This window comes from Betta splendens, chromosome 7, assembly GCF_900634795.4.
Source record: "Betta splendens chromosome 7, fBetSpl5.4, whole genome shotgun sequence".
NCBI lineage: Eukaryota > Metazoa > Chordata > Actinopteri > Anabantiformes > Osphronemidae > Betta > Betta splendens.
Genome location: NC_040887.2, coordinates 12,148,782 through 12,167,708, shown reverse-complemented (window position 1 = coordinate 12,167,708; position 18,927 = coordinate 12,148,782). Strand labels below are relative to the sequence as shown.

The window sequence follows — 18,927 nt, the reverse complement described above, 5'->3', positions numbered from 1 at the left end:
TGTGTGTGTGTGTGTGTGTGTGTGTGTGTGTGTCTTTTTTTGTTTTTTGCAGCATCATCGTCTGTCTGGATGATGGTCAGGTAAACGTGGCCACTGACGCTCACTCTACTGGTAAGCGTTAAATTTGCATGAAGGCTGAGTTATTCAAAAGATTCCCTATTAGCTGATGTTGAGATTTGTCTGAAAGAATAACAACAGCTCCGAGAATCATTGGGGCTAAAACAATGCAGAGCTACCTGGAGACCAGACAGTTTGCAAGACATGGCAAAAAGCTTAAAGTGCTGAGGAGGGAAAAGCTGCTAGTGTCACATACATTGTTTAAAAAAACACCTCAATTCTGTGATGTTAATATTTTGCATTCTAAATATTTTCTTACTCCATCTACAGCCCTTGTCTTAGTAATTAGAGTAAGGATGTCTGGCTGTCGTCCTCAGCCCATCTGCAGATTCTGCCATCACTTAGCTACTGAAATCACTTCCAACGAGGCCATGTCATCCGACACTCTCAGTAGAGCTGTCAAACCACCTCTGAGAGCTGCACTTTAAGAAGCCCCCTTCGGAAGACTCTGCATCTCCATGACAGGAATGCAGACTGTCAGTCAGTCCGAGAGGCCCTGCCCTAAAAAAAGCAGATGTAAAGCAAGCAGAAGCAGGATTCAGGACAGCAAATATTCAGTTTTATTTAAAGCCACAATAAAAAAACAGGCTGAACGATCAGATCGATTTCTCTTGTTCCAATAATTAATGAAGTACTTTGTAAAAGCGCAGCATGTTCGTCCTCATCCCACTGTATGTCTGAGTTTCAACTCTGAGCATGTTACATTATGGAAATATGACAAATGCAAAATGCTTTGTCCTTATGTTTAAGACGAGCTCATTAAACATCCGTTTTCCTTTTTTTCATATCCAAGTAATAAAACATCGTTCGCCATCTGTTGTTTTGCACTAATTAATTGTTCAGCCACAAAGTGTCTCCGTTGCTCTGCATTAATAGAACAGACTGATTCCCCTCAGCCGTTGGACTAGTCATTCTTCTGTATTTGTTTCCATGGCAAAGCAGACAATCATTTACAAACTCATATGTTCGCTGGTTTAGCTTGAGCGGAGACACAAATGTCTTGATGTATTAATGATGTGATATGTTTACATTAAACACTATTTATGTTCTATACTGTACTATAATATGGATGTTGGACTTTGTGTGATAAATATAAACCTGTTGTTTGAAATTAAACAACACAACAACAAGAAACCTTTTCAAAAGTAAGAAGCATTTGAAAAAAAACAAACTTGTCATAACTAATTCTGCAAAATCTTGTGCACTGGTTTGACGGCATTGATCATACGCGTCTCAGACTGTCAGTATTTCTTGCTGCTCTCTAAATCCTCATTTGGCTTCTCCCTGTGGACAACAACAGCACGATTTCTCCTCCTTGCCGTAGCGGAGCGCGGTGCGAGCTGCAGACGGCTTCAGAAGCCTAACAACTTCCACAAGGTAAAACCTGTCAGTGCAGCGTTGTGCATCGTCTTGTTGTGAGAGGAGCGAGGTATAAACCTGGTGCGAAAGCCAAAGCCCGTGCGCTGATTAGAGCCCGACGCCGTCTCCGTCAGTCGTTCTCAGCCTATCAAAGTCAGACATTCTGTAAACATGTGCTTAATTGGACGGAGCCTGCTCTACAATAATTATAGTCCAGCGGTTATTACACGTGTTCTACCTCAGCGTCGTTCAAGCTAATTTAGTGCCTTGCTTGACTAATTTAAGACAGAGTGGATAATGGACACACGCTGCATGCTGTCACACAGACCTGCGGAAGCAAGCTTGAAAAACAGTCACTTCCACTAGTTCCAGTAGACACCAGAAAAGTATGTATAAGTCCATAAGTGTCATGGTTTAATTATATTATTATTTATAATATTTTATTTCAAAATCTGAAATGCACTACAGTCCAAAACTTTCATCAACTTATATGACCTATGCTCTCGAGTGGACGGCCAAAATAACTACAGTACCCAGCTCAATACTGGCAAGGGCTGAAATTCTGAATACACCAGCGCGGCCCTTTAGGGAGCTTCCCTGTGTTGTCAATAGGTGAGTGAAGTCAGAGGGCATACAGAGTCTTTGGTTGCTAAAAGTAAATGGGCCCGTTGACGCGGGCTGAGGCCCAAAGTCAACGCAGCCGCCCAGAGAGCGAGCCGACCGGGCCGTGGAACTGTCCTTGGTCCTGAACTACAAAGCCACCAGCTGCATTTGTAGAGAAAAAACATTTCTGTCGGCTCCCACAGACACTAGCTGGGAATTCATAAGCAGCCCGAAGTAGATTTTTAGATGACCGAACCAAAGAACAGCCCTCCACCACTTCCCTGAAAACCTGAGTCAACAGCAACCGTTCCAACCGCAGTCAGGACCTTCACTTGTCCAAACCCATTAGTGTAAGTTGTTTTGAATAATATGTAAATCAGTCACATGATGTAAATTTGTGCTGGCAACTTTCTAAGCACATGATCCTACTTGATAATGAGTAGTGTGCTTCAGTTTTAAACAGCATAAATGACCACCAACAGTTGCCTAACACACATCTGGCACTAATCATCATCTTATTAGTCTTTTAAATTTGTACCAACAAAGCGTTCTGAACTTAACTGAATTGGACTCATCTTAGCCAGTGAAATAAACTTGATACAATAATAACATGATATCAACTCCCTTGTCCCGCTGCTTATTGTTCTGCAGATGTTTGGCTCAATTTCAGGCTTATTTGACAAAACTGAATTTATCCAGCATTTAGTGTGGAAGGACAGCTTTCGGGATCAGCCTCGACACATTGATGTAGTGCCTTTGCATCTCACTGGGTTTCCATTTGTTTGTGATCCATAAGGCTGCGCGTGTGGTCCGCTCTCCAGCCCACTCAGTACAAGCATGAATCATCATTTATGTAGTAAACTATGACAAAGACTTTTGTACATTCATCCAGCACGCAAACAAACATGTCTGCTCTCCTTGGGCATCTCCTGCTTTGGGTATTGAGCATGCACTGCTTATTTGTTGGGTTCTGGCACACAAGCCGCAGTCCTCCTCGCCCTGTCTTTCCTTTTGTCAGAGCCACAGATTGAAGAGTCCTGTACAGAAACAAATCCAGTCATTGTTTTCATTAGCTGAGACAGTGTGAATACATGACACTATCAGCTGGAAGGTGACGCGCAGCCGAGCCAATTTATTTTACAAATGAGTTTTTGTTTAATTAAAGGCTTGAAATGTACAGACAGAAAGGGGCTGGAGCCGGGTGACAGATGGCCACATGGTCATTTTTATCTTTAAGCTTCTTTCAGTGCTTTCAGTAACCTAGTGTTGACCCTGGTGCTGTAAAGGTTGATTAATTATATGCAGCGCTCACCCTCTAATTGTAACCTAGTTTCTGTTCTCACCTTGCTGCTTTCAGCTTCTGGCAAAATGGCACCGTTGTGCCGAGTGTCATGCGTGATTCTCTTCTGTAACTGTGCAAACACAGACCAATTAAGCATTTTATTGCATTGCTGCTGTCTGGCAATTACTGCATTTTGCTATACTTGCAGTTTATGCGCAAGGAGTTAAAGCACGGTTTCATCACTGGGATCAATTAGGTATCTTAAGATGAATAATGAGTCCCTTGGTTAAATATATTTTGCTGTGTGTACAAAATGTCAACATTTGTTTGTGCTATAATGAGCGGTTTGGGCCAGAGCAGGAGCAGCTTAATCCATTGCAGATTGAATAAAGCAACGTAGCACGCGCTGTGGCGTCTAGAAAGCCGTAGCAGCGCGTGAAACGGCAGCAAGGCTCCTTCGCTGCATGTGATTAACACAGTTTTGGCTCCATGTGGGAGACATGTTTCTCTGTCTGCTCTGATTTCCAGTTACCGGCTTGGCCCATGGCTTCTACATGTGATGGGGCTCTTTCCAAGGACTTTACTTTATGACAGCACATGCATGTAACGACACTAACACGACAGCCACAAGAGGGAACTGTGATGGATTCCATGTTCTGAAGTGACTTATCTCCACCACGTCCACCAGTCGGGTGTGATGAATGGCCCTTGTGTGCAGTCCCACGGTCTGTTGAGGCTCTGCAGGGGCACATACCCTATATAGAGCTTCTAGTAAATAGAAAGTTGAAAGTAAATCCTGAATAATTCTTAAACAAATGTAACAATACATTGTAACAAAATGCATCCCTAGGAAACATACTATTCTTGTTTTAGTACATACATGTAAAAACAAACAGATCCAGCAAAGTTTGAAAGGTTTAAATGAGTCTTTATTGTGCATAGACCTCAAAATGGACCCGAGTCAGGCCATCAAACGTCAGGAGGGAGATTGTTTTAAAGAAGGGGCTGCGCCACCAGCCGACTTCTGCCTAATGCTTGGGACCACACTCGTCCCACTTAGAGCACAGGCGGTAACGAGGATGCGTAAGGGTGCAAAACTCTGGAGAAACTCGAGGGCACTTCAGAAATGTGTTGGTGTTTTGTTGATGTCAACAATTAATTAAGTTCAAACATAAATGCCAGGGACTTTGAGCATTAAATACAGAAAACCGTGGCCATCATCCATCATGGGCTGCCTAGTGATTTACTAATGCTGCTTCATTGACAGGTCGTCCATTGCTGTCACAGTTTATCAATGGAAAGACCTTTAGGAATATAGAACCCAGACTAGTTAGATTATGTAACATCTGATGTCTGTGTATCAATGTTTATTTAGTTGTGAGCTCTGCACAGTATTAGGACAAGTTATTATTGTTTCATCAATAGATGAGATAGAGGAAAGAAAGAGGACATAATAGTCCAATTGTTTGCAAAAAACACCGGAGACACAGACTGATCCTTAGTCTGTAAAGAAGCCGTTGAACATTTAAACATGTTTTAGACCCTGTTTTCCTTGTAAACAATGTTGTACAAATTCTGCACATTGTCCGTATTACAATTGCTTATTGTCCATACTCGGAATATAATGATAGCCAACACAGCCTTTTGTGTAAAATTCTTTTCAAGGCACAAAACCTCATGATCAAACGGTCTGACCCACCAGGTTCAAACGCAGCAATAATCTTTGAGCAGGGAAATCAATACGCCTGCTGGAGACTAGCGAAGGGTCAAGACATAGCTGCTAGTTTATTCAGTCATTCACATCCTTTCCCCCCCATCAACACAAAACATTTGTGAGTCGATGACCTTTGTGGAGCATCTAACACTTTATTTTACACCGTCAACAAAAGCTCTTCAGTGAATTCACTCGTCTGGTTGCTCATTCACTCCCCTTTGTTGCGCTGCGTCCCACCTCCGTGACTGCTTTTTAATAAGCCAATGGACTCTTTGGCAGGATCAGTACATTTACAGTAGGAAATCCATCGAGGCACCAGTGATTGAGTGCCAGAGCTATATATATATATATATATATATATATAAATATAAAAAAAAAAACTAAATTAGAGTGATGGCTGATGGGTAACCAATTTGATAGAGGGCAGTGGTTTTGATAAAATATCCTAGTGAATCACTGTTGGCGTGTGGGGGGCATTTGTTCCTAGAAAGTTCAACTCGATATTGTTGTTGCTGGCGCAAAGGGCAGCTCAGCGGTTTGGCGTTTGTTTGCATTGTTTCTCCATCAGGGTCTTGAATCGAAAGCGTGTTATTGATGAGCGGGTGAGAGCGGGCGCTTTTAACGGCCAGTGTTCATCATCACCACGGCGCGTAAGTGCTGGCTTCAATTAATAATTAACAAACAAAAGCCTTTCTGAGAGCTTTTTCTTTTTCCTTTGGAACCGCATTGGCAATCAGGGCGGATTGTGAAGTGGCCCCTGCATATGGTTAAAGGACACTCATGAATATGCGATAAAGGATAAAGAGCCACGCTTGTTTCTAAGTGAACGTAGAATTGACTTTGAATCACCTTTCGTCAGAAAGTTCTCCTTCGCTCTCAGGACGTCGACGCGTGATGAGAAGCCTCCACTGATGCCGCCACATTCTCTAAACGCAGGTTCCAACCTTCTTGGAATGCACTGAACTTTACGTAAATGGTTTTTTACAGTGTATTCTCCCCGTCCTCAGAAAATAAGTCCTTCCAAAATAAAATGGCGAGAAAAGAACAGAGAAAAGGAAAAACTACAATTGTTTTACCGTCTTCCTTGACTAATGCTTCACTTTCCCGACCATCACACAAACTGGTATTTATGGAGAATCCATTTATTTAAATAGAAATATACCAGCCTTAAAACACACAAGACGTTTGTCCAGTAAATTGTTATTGATTACCGAAATCCATACGGTACTTAACCTGGGAACCATGAGGGCAATGTGTCAGTAGAAGTTGACCCCAGTGACAGTGATCACTAAGTGGAGCCAGTGCACCAGATAGAAACATTACTGGACAAAGTGCCATTACGCTTTCCAATCATTTGAGGATGTGTTTCACTAAATTCAATTCCTTCCTCTAATGTTCGAGCGCGAATGGCCTCTTTTCTTTGCCAGATGCCAATAGTCAGCTTGTCTGTTCATAACCCAGGGGGCGAGCCGCTCAAAGAACTCAGTCAGCGACAATCGCAGACCGACTTAGCCAAGCAGCACAGAGTCAATACGAATCCATAGACGGGATCCGTTTGTTTAAATTGTTAATCAGTTGAGACTAAGCAAGCAAGTGAAACTGAGAGATTAGGTCAGGATTACAGGCTTTTACTGGGAACTGTCATAGTTCTTTCTATGATCTTTATGAACAAAAAATGTCAATCTTTTATTTAATTTTGCTAAATCGGAGTTTCTATGATATATGTAGTTGAATGCAGTGTGTGATTTGGCTCATTACACATCAAAGTAGAGTTGTTTTTCAGATTCATGAGCAATAATTTCCTAAGCAGGTTGTGGGAGAAGTGTGGTGGGAAGAGAGAGGAAGGACCGGGTAACAGAGATTTCAAGTCTGATGCTAACGCTTCCCTGAGCTGCTGCTTCTCAGGTGTTTCTCTCCGGTTGCGTCAGCTGTAGGTGGTCAGCAGCGCTAACGCATTAACGCGCGAGTCAGGAAACGAGAAAACATCGCACTTCTGCACCTTCAAATGAACAGTTCCTCCGCGCAAGTCGCGCGGGGAGTTCACACAGTCCGGGTGCTTCTTCGCCAGTGAAGACGCTGAATGTTTAGAGCAGAGCAGCCAATGTAAAAGCCTCCACGGGCTGAAAATAGGCTGGATCACTGTTGCATAGCAATCGGTGACAGTTGCATAACATGTTTGTTTAGATAAAAGTGTTTCAGAATGTTAAAGCGCTAACTGGCATCTCTGGGTGCACGGCGGCCCTGGTGTTAGGCGAGACCGGTGACAATGACAGGCGGCGCTGACTCATTCCTCCCTCTCCTCTCCTCTCCGTTTCACCGGCTTAATTCTGCAGTAATACGGCTGAAAGCTGGGGTGTCAGACTCCTGTGTCGATCCTGTTCCCTGTCACTGCAGCCCGGCTGCCTTGAAGTTACATGCAGTTTGTGTCTCTGCGGCGAGTGTGTGCAGGAGGTGGTGGGTGGAGGTGGGGGGGGGGGGGGGGGGGGGGGTCTGATTCATGAGCGTGATTGAAATGGAGCATCACAACCCCCCGGGAGGTCTTTGTGAGCCCCTCGTCTGGCAGGGAGAAGCCACGATTGGAGGGCTATAGATCATAACAGCGATGATACTGGTTTTTCTATGATAGCGCAGGGAGAAACAGGGGCAGCATTGAACGCCAGTTTATAAAGGCTTCATTCAAGCTCCTGGCAAAAAAAACCCTCCGAAGCCCCCCAAGTGCACCTGCCACTGCCTCGGGGGCCCATGCAGAACCAGAAAGGGAGGAATGTCAAAGGAAAGAGGACAAAATCACTGAAAAAATAAAAAAATGAATAAAGGCAAGGGGTTGTATGAGGGTTTAGCATGGTATCGCTAGCAGAAGGGACCGTCCTCTGGGTTTTCCATGTGGGCAGCACAGCCAGGGAGCGATGCAGACGTTATTTCAAGCAGAGTGAGTTATCACGCCACCGAATGCCTGCCTCACATGCAAAAGGGAACTGTGTTGAGCCACGGCCTGAAACAGCACTCGACCTCCTGCACGAGCCAAGGCCCACGTTCAAAAAGCTAAAATACAGTGCAGTCGTGCCGCTAAAATGAAAGCCATTCTGCCTTGGCTGCTTTAACCTGGGTTTGTGATAGCTTTAATTCAAATGAAATGATTTCCAAGGGAGGGTGGGGGGTGGGAAGGAAAAGAAAAAAAACTGTCATTTATCTCCATGTATATTTGCAGCTGTGGGGCTTCCGCAGTCAAGCTCACAACACGACATTTCCAAACGTTATTCATGCTCAGCTGACTGTAAAATGATAAGAGGATCCAAAACAAATAGTTTTCGCTATGTTACTATGACAACTGCTACATTTCTATGTATCAGTCACCAAACAAACCCATTAGTGATACATCACAATGTTTGTAATAGCTTCAGAATATTCATGCAGGTGGTCCGTAATGGGAAAACTCAGTAGAAGTCAGCTACTCACTGCCTTTAGGTTCGCTCAGGATGGGGAAACAGTGGATTGTGTTGTGTGGCCGTGGAGGAGCTGCTTCAGGCCCGAGGAAATATCGGTGGTAATGTCACAGGTGTTATCTAAGCCTGGGTTTGGAAACTACTAAAAAAAAAAGCTGTGTGGAGGAGCAGCAAAGGTCAGATAACATTCAGGCCAAAGAGACGTCCAGTGGCATCATGGGTAAACTGAGTAATTGAACTGTTCATTAGGCTAAGTATGCAGTCAACGAGGTCACGTGATCACCAGCATTTACCTCCAATAGACAATTTTTTAGGGTAGATGGAAACAGTTTAGTTGGTGTGTGATCCTCAGCACGCGTCCATTTACTGTGAAGCGCTTTTACGAGTGTCAGGAATATCTGTAGTGAATTTGATAGGCATGCATCCAGGTGAATGTAGGTGAAGCTAATGCAAAATTCACACGTGCGTGCATATTTACTCTGCAGCACCTGTATCACCAGCAGCAGCAGCTGAAGATGCTCCAGCATCAGGAAAGGTTGCGTCTTCGGAGCAAATGGCGACTCTTGCTTTCTCAACTGGAAAAGCTCCAGCAGCACCGTGGCGTCCTCCACCTACATTAAGAATTATTCAGTCAGGCACGCTCTCTTAGGTTTGCCAAAGGGCATTCTGGGGAATGTAGGTCAGAGTAAGTCGGCAAAAGGACACAAAAAGTAACTTGTGATAAGATTTCATAAATGATAAAAGAGCAAGTCCAAGTCTGACTTTAAGATTCTTTCTACATGTTACACAGTCAACATGTTTTCCGCGAAGTCGAAAATGCTCGAGGGGCGACAGAGCATCTGGCAGCAAAGTGGCAAATTCTGCAGAGCTTTTAAAATGAGAGTTTTCATCTTTGTGTTTTTTTTGTACTGGGATACAAACTTAAAAAAGCTGCCTACCTCTTAGCAGCTGGAGAAGTGAGAAATTAGTATGCAGAGAACGGCGACTGACTGATTACAGACTGAGGAGAAATAAAGGCTCCCTGAGTTTTAGTCAGAGGTTCCAGGGTTGAATTAGGATGTAAATTAAAACTAAACTCAATTCGATAAATTGAGCGCTTTAACAGCAGAGCGTCGGGGTGGATTCAGGTGATGTAAGCTTTCCAACAGAGCGTTTATGTGCTTCTTTGGACATTTAATAAAAGCGTCTAGTGCTTAACCCCTTGACTCATTTTTTTTAAACAATCTTCAGGCACCATTAAAATGACATCAGCACTTTTACGCTCTCTGTGTTAACAAACGTCTTGGGCAAAACGACTTAAGCGCCGACCTTTGCGGACGCGCTGGGTTTGCTGTCGCTGCGAGCGCTGCTCCTCCGGGATCTTTGAGCGCCTCAGATCAGGGCCGACTTACTGTACGAGCTGTGGGGGGGTGGAGGTCAGGGTCCTGAGCGGACCGGTGAAGTCTGACACAGAGAAATGATCCATAACCTAGAATGATCTCCTGCAAAGTTAATAAAAAGCTTCATCTCTATCTGCAACACAGTACAAAACCTTTTCACGTTGCTAATAAGCCCATTGAATTCTTATAAAAGGCATCAGAAGGTCTGGACTGTGATAATGATTAATGAAGTAATACTTACCCTGACAACAACCTAGTTTTCAGCTTTGTTGATACTAGACCGCCTCCGATTTCCGCGTCTTAAACTCTGTTTCTAATTGTGCTATTGAAATGAACTGTTCGGTGCCTAAAGCAGCGGCGTGGGCTCATCACAGCTGCTGCGCGGATCGATAAAATCAAAGAGCTCACAGCGAGACACCCTCCGGTCAGCGGAGGCGACCTGCAGATTTACATCATCGTGTGTAGGTTCGTCACTAGGATCGACCCCTTCCCACATTACTAATAACAGTTCTATTCATATTTAGTCGAGCTTCATGAAACAGTCATTTGGATTTAGAAGTGCATCGTGCTCAGTATCAATACATCATATATGCTCTCAAGGTGATTGGTTGAGTTTATTACCTTTATGAGCCAGGTATAAAGCCTTGCTAAATATTAGGAGAGAGCATCTCGCAGTAATTGTGTAATCTAGAGGTGGTTTTCAGCCTGAGATAAGACAATGAATTTGACCCTGATTACTGATGCGCCTATTAGTTTCCTCCGTAATGGCCGCCTGGAGAATTAGCAGACGGAGTGTCAGCCGGTGTTTAACTGTAATAACCCGTCATCGCGGCTGAGACTCCTGCTCCTCAGCGTCCACACGTCCTCTTTATCTTTACTGTTATAATGAGAAACGAGCTACGAGGGAGAAGTCGCGAGCGGAGGAAAAACCCGCGTGCTGCGTCGACATCCAGCAGTGGACAGTGTCAAGAAGGTGGAAAGATGCCGTGAGACAAAGGTTGAGAGTTCCTGATGATTATTTAGTCGGGCCTTGATCACTGTCCCCGTACTCACACTGATTCACGAGAACAGCTCCACTGGAGCGTTGGGGAACGAGGCGCGTGCTCTGTTGACGACGAGGCAGTAAGCGCTGCCGGACTGTGGGAGAAACCAGCTGATCGTTAGCGCTGGACCACCCCTTCCACAGAGCAGACGAACCCTAGGTAGCTGTACTGGAGGTGGGAGGAGTTGCATCATTGTTGACCTAAATTGTGCATGTGATTAATAGAGGTCCACACAGATGCTGTCTGGGAGGCGGGGTTCAGAGCGTTCATCCCGTCTGCGTGCGTCCAGCGGGTTCCGACGCCTCTGCAAACACCCGTGCTGTGATACAGGCCCATCCTGCTCATCCTCCCGCCTGCGCTCCCCGGCGCTCGCTCCTAAAAGTGAAGCGCTATTCTAGGAGCAAGGTAACAATCAACATGGCCAAGATCGTTAGCCTCAGTTTTCCCCCCGGGCCAGACACAGAAAATAACTTTCCCTTTTCCCTGGCATCTGCAGATACTGGGGTAAATGAAGACATACAGCCCCCAGGTTCACCGGCCCGCTCAAGGTAACCTCTGCTGTCAGCACGCATTTACTAATGCCGCCTGTCGAGGGAAGAGGGAACTGAAAGAGGAGAAAATAATATGCCACTGAGGTAATGCCCCTGCGCTCAATACATTAATATATAAGTACCTCTGCCCAGTGCAATTTCATTTCCATGAGTAAACTCACAAAGGAGAAATCCACATTATTCCTGCAGTGGGAAACCCCCACAGCAGCCGGCTAATATTTCCACAAATCCTAATTCTCTAGCTGCGTTTTTGTCTGGTGGACGGACGTGCGAGGGGAGCAAAAACGGCTCCTTCTGATAGATTAGCGGTGTTAAATGCGGCTCCCGTGGGTAAATATTACCCGTGGCTCTGTGACACGGCTCACGCACGGTAAAAACGCGGCATCTAAGCCAGGGTAAATGATCACCGGACAGTTTACACCGATGCCCTTTAGGTGCCATTTAAACACAGTCTGATATTTACACTGGACAGAGGAATCCACTTAGTTAGTGGGATCCACTGGCCGCTGCACTGTGAGGAGCCTTGATGTATTTATACAGTAAGATGCTTGAATGGGCCGCGCACGTGTCCGTGTGGACTGAATGGAGGAAGTCACAGCACAAAGCAACTTACTGTTATAAAGTGGGAACTGAGGCGGTTACTGTCACATGTTGGTAAATGCAAAATGTACAGTACAAACCTTTAAGGCTGAATCTACAGGTGGTCCTCTATATCATTTCTCACCAGGGTCTGAAGCTTATGTTTGACGATTTCACGGTTTCACACCTACATTCAGACGTGTGACTTAACTGTAACTGATAACTGTATGGGACGTCTCCCACAACACGCGTGTTCACACGCTGCATGGTCGAGTCGAGTGGAACGCGTCCTCCTATTGTTCGTGCTCCTCTTTCTCGCTGTAATAAGTTCGCTGACTGGTGAGAAGGATTTTGATTTGATCGTTTCATTCTTTATTTACTTGCTTTTTATTGTTCCGACATGCAAATTAGGTTTATTTTCTTTCTTTTTCCGTGCTTCCAGCAGAGGCCGTATATGAAAATGCTAATTTATTCGTTGACAATATGCTCCGTGGGGAAGCTCACTAGAACCATCGCTGCTAGATTACAGTACAGGTATGTATTACACCCAATGCAGCAAAGCTGGAGGTTGTGACTGAAGGCAACATTTCTATCATTCACCCAGTGATCATTTACCACATACACTGTGATATTTGTCTTTTTTTATATACATATAGTCTGTATGGCCCTTGAATTAACATATTCATATGTTCATAAGTGGACTGTCTATACTGGGGAATGTGCCTTTAATGCATCATCAGTGTGTTCGAGCAGATAATAACTACAGCACTTTGGCTTTGGTCAGCAGAACTGATCCCTTTGACTGTTGAGAACAGAAATCCCTGCGCACTTATAATTTAGATTTACTTGATTCACTCCTGTAATAGCCCTCCGCTCTCACAGCTTCCATATTAAGCGCATCGCCGCAGAAAATGGCTTTTAATATAACCCTCTGAGGTCCTGTGTGCGCAGGAGTGATGTAACGAGGACTATCCCCAGATTTGTGATAACTGCTTTTAATCTTCCGATCCGTCTGGATCGTGTGGCGGCAGCAGAACCCAACGCTGTGCCGCTGTGAGGAATGACGATGCTGCGGCACAAACGGAATCTAAAATGCAGAGTCGCTCCAGTGCGTTAACATGTACTCGCTCTGACACGTGCACACGTCTCGGTCGCCGGTGTTCTGGCCTCGCTTCCGTCCACCGAGACCCGCGCTCCTGTGCAGCCTTGACCCGCTTACTCCACTAACCTGGTTCTGGCTGAACGTGTGAAAGTACTGGGTCGACATAACCTGAATATATTCATCGTGTGATCATGAGAAGCTCTTATATTAAATTTGCTGCTGTGCCTCAGAAACACAAATTTATTTAGTATTTCATTGTGAACCGCAATATCAGAACAACAGGCTGCCGACGTCCTTTATTGGAAATGTGCTGCCAGATTATTTGTGTGTATTTCTTCGTCAATGGAGATTCTCATATTCAATTTAAGGCATCTTAGAACCGCTGAAGTTACCTTGCATTATTCCTTCTATATTCCGCTCATCAGCTATTCTAGTAATGGAGTATTTTGCTGAGTCCCAGGTGACCGGATGAAGTCTGAACAACCCCGAAGGAGCCTTTTACAGGAAGTTTGTAGCTCATAAAACCTGCAGCTGCTGTGAAGCAGACTCCGTCGCTGCAGATAAAGGCCCAGTGAAAGACACAGACTTGGGTGGTGCTGTCACAAGCCGCTGTACGATGTGATGAAACGCTTATTTCGCGCCCGTGTCATAACCCTATTAGATGAAACCATTTTGGGCAGTGGCTTCATGCATTTTTAAAGTCTTTCTAGCGGAGATGGAGGAGTTTTTTTTTTTTCCTGTTTCCCAAATGTGAAACGACAGTCAACACGGCAGAGGGAGTCTGAGCTGCAGATCGCATGCGGGCTGCTCCTTTATCCGCCCGCTCCGGTTCCCTCTCCCCGCTCGTTTTCACCGTGTAATACCGTTTTCCTGCTCCCGCCGACATTTTGTCTCTCTTCCCGTCCTATTCCCCGCGTGGTCTCCCGCTCCCTCTCACCCTCCTCGCGTTCTGTTTGACAGCAGCGGAGCTCCTTTGGGAGGTAATTAGGAAAAACTCAACAGAGACGCGCGCAGCAGCTGCTGAAAACAAGGCTTTCAATGCTTTCTTCTCTCGCTCGGCGCATTACAATACTGTAGCGAAAGGTTGGGAGCCGGGGGAGGAGGAGGATGAGGGGAGGTGTGCAGGTACCAGGGTGTCTTTAGAGAATGATGTAAGGAGGAGGATCCGCAGACTTTGGGCGTTAGGGTACGTGATGCAAGCGCGGCCTTCGCTGGCCGCGTCTTAAAGTGAAGATGGCTCCAAAACAGAGAACGAGGCCACTCACAGGAGACACATTTCACTAATCTAGGACAAAGGAAAAGTTGCCTTTCTTCCTCTGAGCCATTTGTGGACCTTGTTTCTTCCCGACACTGTGCGGAATTGGCCCTTCGCCCGTTTCACCGCAGGGCGGCAGCGCGGCAAACGCACCTGATGGCCCCTTGTCTTCGCGGCGATTCGAAGCGTTCCTCGTCAAGCTGGTCGTTCTGAGTCACGCTGCCAGTGACCTAGTTCAAATGTTTCACTTCAGAGAGAGACCAGAGGCTTTTGAGCCAACAGAGGAGCCGGCGATTAACCAAATTTTCACTTGTGCCAATCACAACTTTAGTATTTACAGCAACTGAAGGTCTGATATAATGCGCTGGTTTCAAATGAGTCCAGGAAATGATGGGATGAAACCGCGCGGCCATTGCTGATATCGCGTACATAAAGAGCAGGATTAATGCTGGTGCCGCTGTGACAGCCGTCCATCACTCCCTGCCCTCATCCAGGTCCGTGATGTGACAGCCACCGTGTATTCAGCTGCTGTATTCATTCTACTGCCATTGTGGGGCTTTAGAAGTGTACTGACAGATATTGACTTGACTAATGTTGACTTGACTTTGTGTGGACACATTCTCACTTTCCTAGGAGCCCGCTATGTTTGGGCGCCTGTGTCTTTGTGTAGATGCAAACACAATGGAATGACTGAATGAATGAGCAGAAACAATAAATTACACAAAACACAAAGTACATTCAGACCTACAGTATGTTACAGTAGACCGTACCGCTCACTTGGCCAACGCACAATGTAATTACCCTCAAATTTACCAAACACCGTTATTTATCTCTGCCCTATAATTTGTCTCGGCTTGTGGGGGATCTATTACGATGCCAACTTGGATTTTTTTCTGCAGTCCAGGATTTTAAAGAGCAACTTTATTACCTGTCATATTTAGGTAGTGAAAAATGAGGACGATAAACAAATGGGATCACCCAGGAAGCTAAACAAACTTGGAAGCTATCCATCATCCTTTGTGTTTTAAACCCATAAAAGGCACATGGTGTGTTGTTGCCACCTGCTGAAGATGGATGGACGGTCACACGGAAGAATAGTGAGGATGAATGAGGAGGTCTTTGCCACAGCCTCAGCGATGATGACCTGCCTTTTTTCATCGTTGTGGACTTGAGGACAGACGGGACAAACATGTCTTCCAGACTGGCACCTGATGCTCTTGATGACGTGCTCAACACGTTTGGAACCTGTAGATGTTCTCCTGCAGCTGTCTTCAGGTTGTCCGTCAGTCTGTCTGTCCGTCTGTCTCATTCTTGTGAATGGGAAATCTTGGAAATGCCCGGAGGGAATTTCTTTAAACTTGGCAGAAATGTCCACTTGGATTCAGAAAATGAAATGATTACATGGTGGTGGTCAAAAACAAGGTCCATGGCCTTAGGTACAGCCCACTCTGGACAATGCTACTTGTCAAAAATGCCTAGAGGGAGTTTTGTGATATCTGGTACGAGAGTCCAACTTATTAAAATAGGTCTTGACAGAACAGCGTGCAATGTGCAACTTGACTGGTCGACAAAAGCATCCAGTCATATTTATACTGTCCTCAATACTCAAGACTGATTAATGATTGATGACTGAGTTTTATCATTGCTGAAATATAGACATGCACTGTACCAGCACAGTCCTCTGTGCTCGCAGACATTATGGCGACAGTTTACACAGTGAGCTGTTGAATAAGATGAAAATGGCCTCGGCCCCGGCGCGGGATCAGCTTGGCATCTCTCCAGATGCGCTGACTTATTACAGCTGCCTTTTAATAATCCGCAACTTTCGGCTTTCCACCTGAGCCGTTAGATAAAGCCGGCTGCGGCGGCGTGAGACAGTAGCGGCGAGAACGTGTTGACAGAGCGGGTCACAACAGCGGTTATCTCAGCACCAATCCATAAAGTCTGCGACGTTCCCGTTCAGTCTGTGCGAGACAGCTCCTCAGGGGTTGGGGGGGGGGGGGTGAGTTTAAAAGGCTTAGTGTTACAGTTCGTACACGGGGGATGGAGGCAATGCTGAAGAAATAAATGACTTGTATGGGCTTTAAAAGCCCTTCAAACAGCAAATCTAAATGTTTATGATCTCTAGGGTGCTTACATGGCTACCGTGGTTCATAGCAACTAAATTACTGTGTGTGTGTGTGTGTGTGTGTGTGTGTGTGTGTGTGTGTGTGTGTGTGTGTGTGTGTGTGTGTGTGTGTGTGTGTGTGTGTGCGCACGAGGCCAGTACGCCGCCTCTGGTAGTCATTTGTGTAATACGTGCAGGGAGCCACTTCACTGGAGCCAAACTATTGCCAAATCATTAAGTTATTTAATAGTTCATTGAGCCTCTACAGTCGGCTGGTAATCAAACAACATTCGATCAGTGTGAGGAGGGCCGGGCCTTGGATGACATTAAGCAGATGAGATGGTCTTAACCCTGCAAACTGCTGGAATCAACTGATTGGCAATTAATGTTCTCACCAGCTGCCACTGATGAGATGTGCTGATATGACTTTGAAGCTGGAACTTTCCTGCACTGACACAGCAGCGCGTAGTAATCTTCGTACAGGGATGATACTGTTCTGATACAGTGTGATTTTTCTAGTTCAATTAAACCCATGTGCATTATTTATTTACAAACTAATACCCTGTTTTATTATTTTATATCATCTCCTATTCTTGAAAAGCCGGTATTAATTAATTCCTACAGTACAGATTTAAATCTCAGACATCTGTTGCTGTAGAACTCCTTCTGGCTTCTCAGTAATTTGACATTAACATGCTTTTATGTAGGTTAGGATTACATGTAATAATAATTGAGTGTAATCTACCTTTAAGTGTTCTCTAATAATAATAATAATAGTTTTGTGGCCTTTTTGGGAGCTCTTATCTTGACACTTTCTGTTTTCAAGTGGGAGATTTTGTACCAGTCAGACATTCCAGATAAGACTGAGTCAGAAGTAGAAGTGGGAGGTTGACGTGATTGGTTTTTCCCACTCAGCTGCACATACAGTAATAATAGTTTAAAGGACTGTGGTAGTGTAAGGTTAACTTTGTTGTCATGGTTACAGCAGCAAATACAAATGTAGTTAATAAACGTCAATGCTCATTTTGTGCAGTCGTATGTACTGAAAGTTCTACAAATAAAACAGCTTTGGTAACTGGACATCTAAGTCCAAAATCAGCCTCAGCAAGTGTGTAATTTAAAGTTGGCGTCGGAGGCTGAGAGAGATTCTGAGCACGGAATCTGTTCCTCAGCAGGGCAACCGCTCGCTCTATTGATCATAAACATGGCAGTCCCATGAAAACAGCAGAAAGGTCAAGTCGGCGAGACGCTGTCTGCAAAATATGAAAATCTCCAACTTATCTGTGATTATAATCACTCTGTGCCACCTCATCTGTTGCCCGCAGGCAATTAGCATCTGGATGGGAATATGTGAGATGGAGCAAATTAAATTCATAATAAAACATGGTACATGGTGAAAGGGTTGCACTCATATAAATGCTTCTAAACTCAACTGTGGTGTTTCAGACACTGTATTTGCATCGCTACATCAACCCCCCCCCCCCCCCCCCCCCCCCCCCAATCCACCTAATGCCTTCCATAGTCTTACGATGCTTACACACACATGCAATGTTAAAAATGTGTTGCATCAAAGTGCATGAGTTCAGTTGGCTTAATTCTTTCATTCCCCAGTGGCTGTTTCTCATCAGGAGCAAACGTTACGATGAACAAAACCGACAGCAAAGCTTTTGGCTCATAGCAAAGTGCAATTTCTCTTCTCCACTCTCTAAAATATTTACACAATAATCGTCTTTGATCCTTTTTAACCTTCTGAAGTTGAAACTGGGGTCAGATGTGTTTTTAGCTACATGACCTGTAGACGTTTTTAAGTCCAGGAAGCGATTGTTGATATATTTTTTTTAAAAAAGCGGCTTCTTTTCACCTCATTACTGCCGCGCTGTGCTGTAAGTACCCGCTGCCGTCTGCTTAAATAATGAGCAGGTAAATTAAATAGGAAATATGAGTAAAGTGTGTAGCGTAAGAAGCCAGATCCAGAATGAGTTTTACTCTCGCTGTCACTTGTGCCTCTTTGATCATCTTCTGCCTTGTTGAAAGCGAACTCAGCCAGAGAGGAAAGAAGTCATCTTCTATCAGCTAAAAGAAAACAAGTCGCAGATGGCGGCTCGAGAATCCAGCAGCAGCGCTTTCATTTGGCCCCATTCCTCTCTCCCTCCCCTGAATCGCTAGCTGGATTCGGCCGCTCGGAGCCCCTGTGTTGAGGGACGCTAATCAAAGGGTTGTGTGGACGAGAGACAAGGGACAGGGAGAGAGGAGCAAAGTGGACCGAGGCCCCGAGAAACATAGGAGAAGGTGGTTCGGGGCTGTCCTCAAGCCAGTGTGTGTTGGCTTCAAGGGAGAGAATGAAGTGGAGGTGGTGTTGGGGGGGGGGAGGAAGGAGGTAGCGTACGCTGTGA

At 45.1% G+C, this 18,927-nt stretch overlaps 1 long non-coding RNA gene across 2 annotated transcripts in view; it reads left to right on the top strand.

Moving 5' to 3' along the window:
* Positions 1-1,283: 1,283 nt before the first annotated feature.
* LOC114858534 (uncharacterized) overlaps positions 1,284-18,927 on the top strand; it is a 32,840-nt gene continuing 15,196 nt past the window's right edge. The window contains exons 1-4 of one of the 2 annotated variants that reach the window (XR_003786402.3): positions 1,284-1,494; positions 11,165-11,345; positions 11,437-11,575; positions 12,516-12,604. This is a non-coding gene — a long non-coding RNA (uncharacterized LOC114858534). Of the gene's footprint in view, positions 1,495-11,164; positions 11,346-11,436; positions 11,576-12,512; positions 12,605-18,927 lie in introns of both variants that reach the window. The other variant, XR_003786401.3, reaches the window with a different exon arrangement.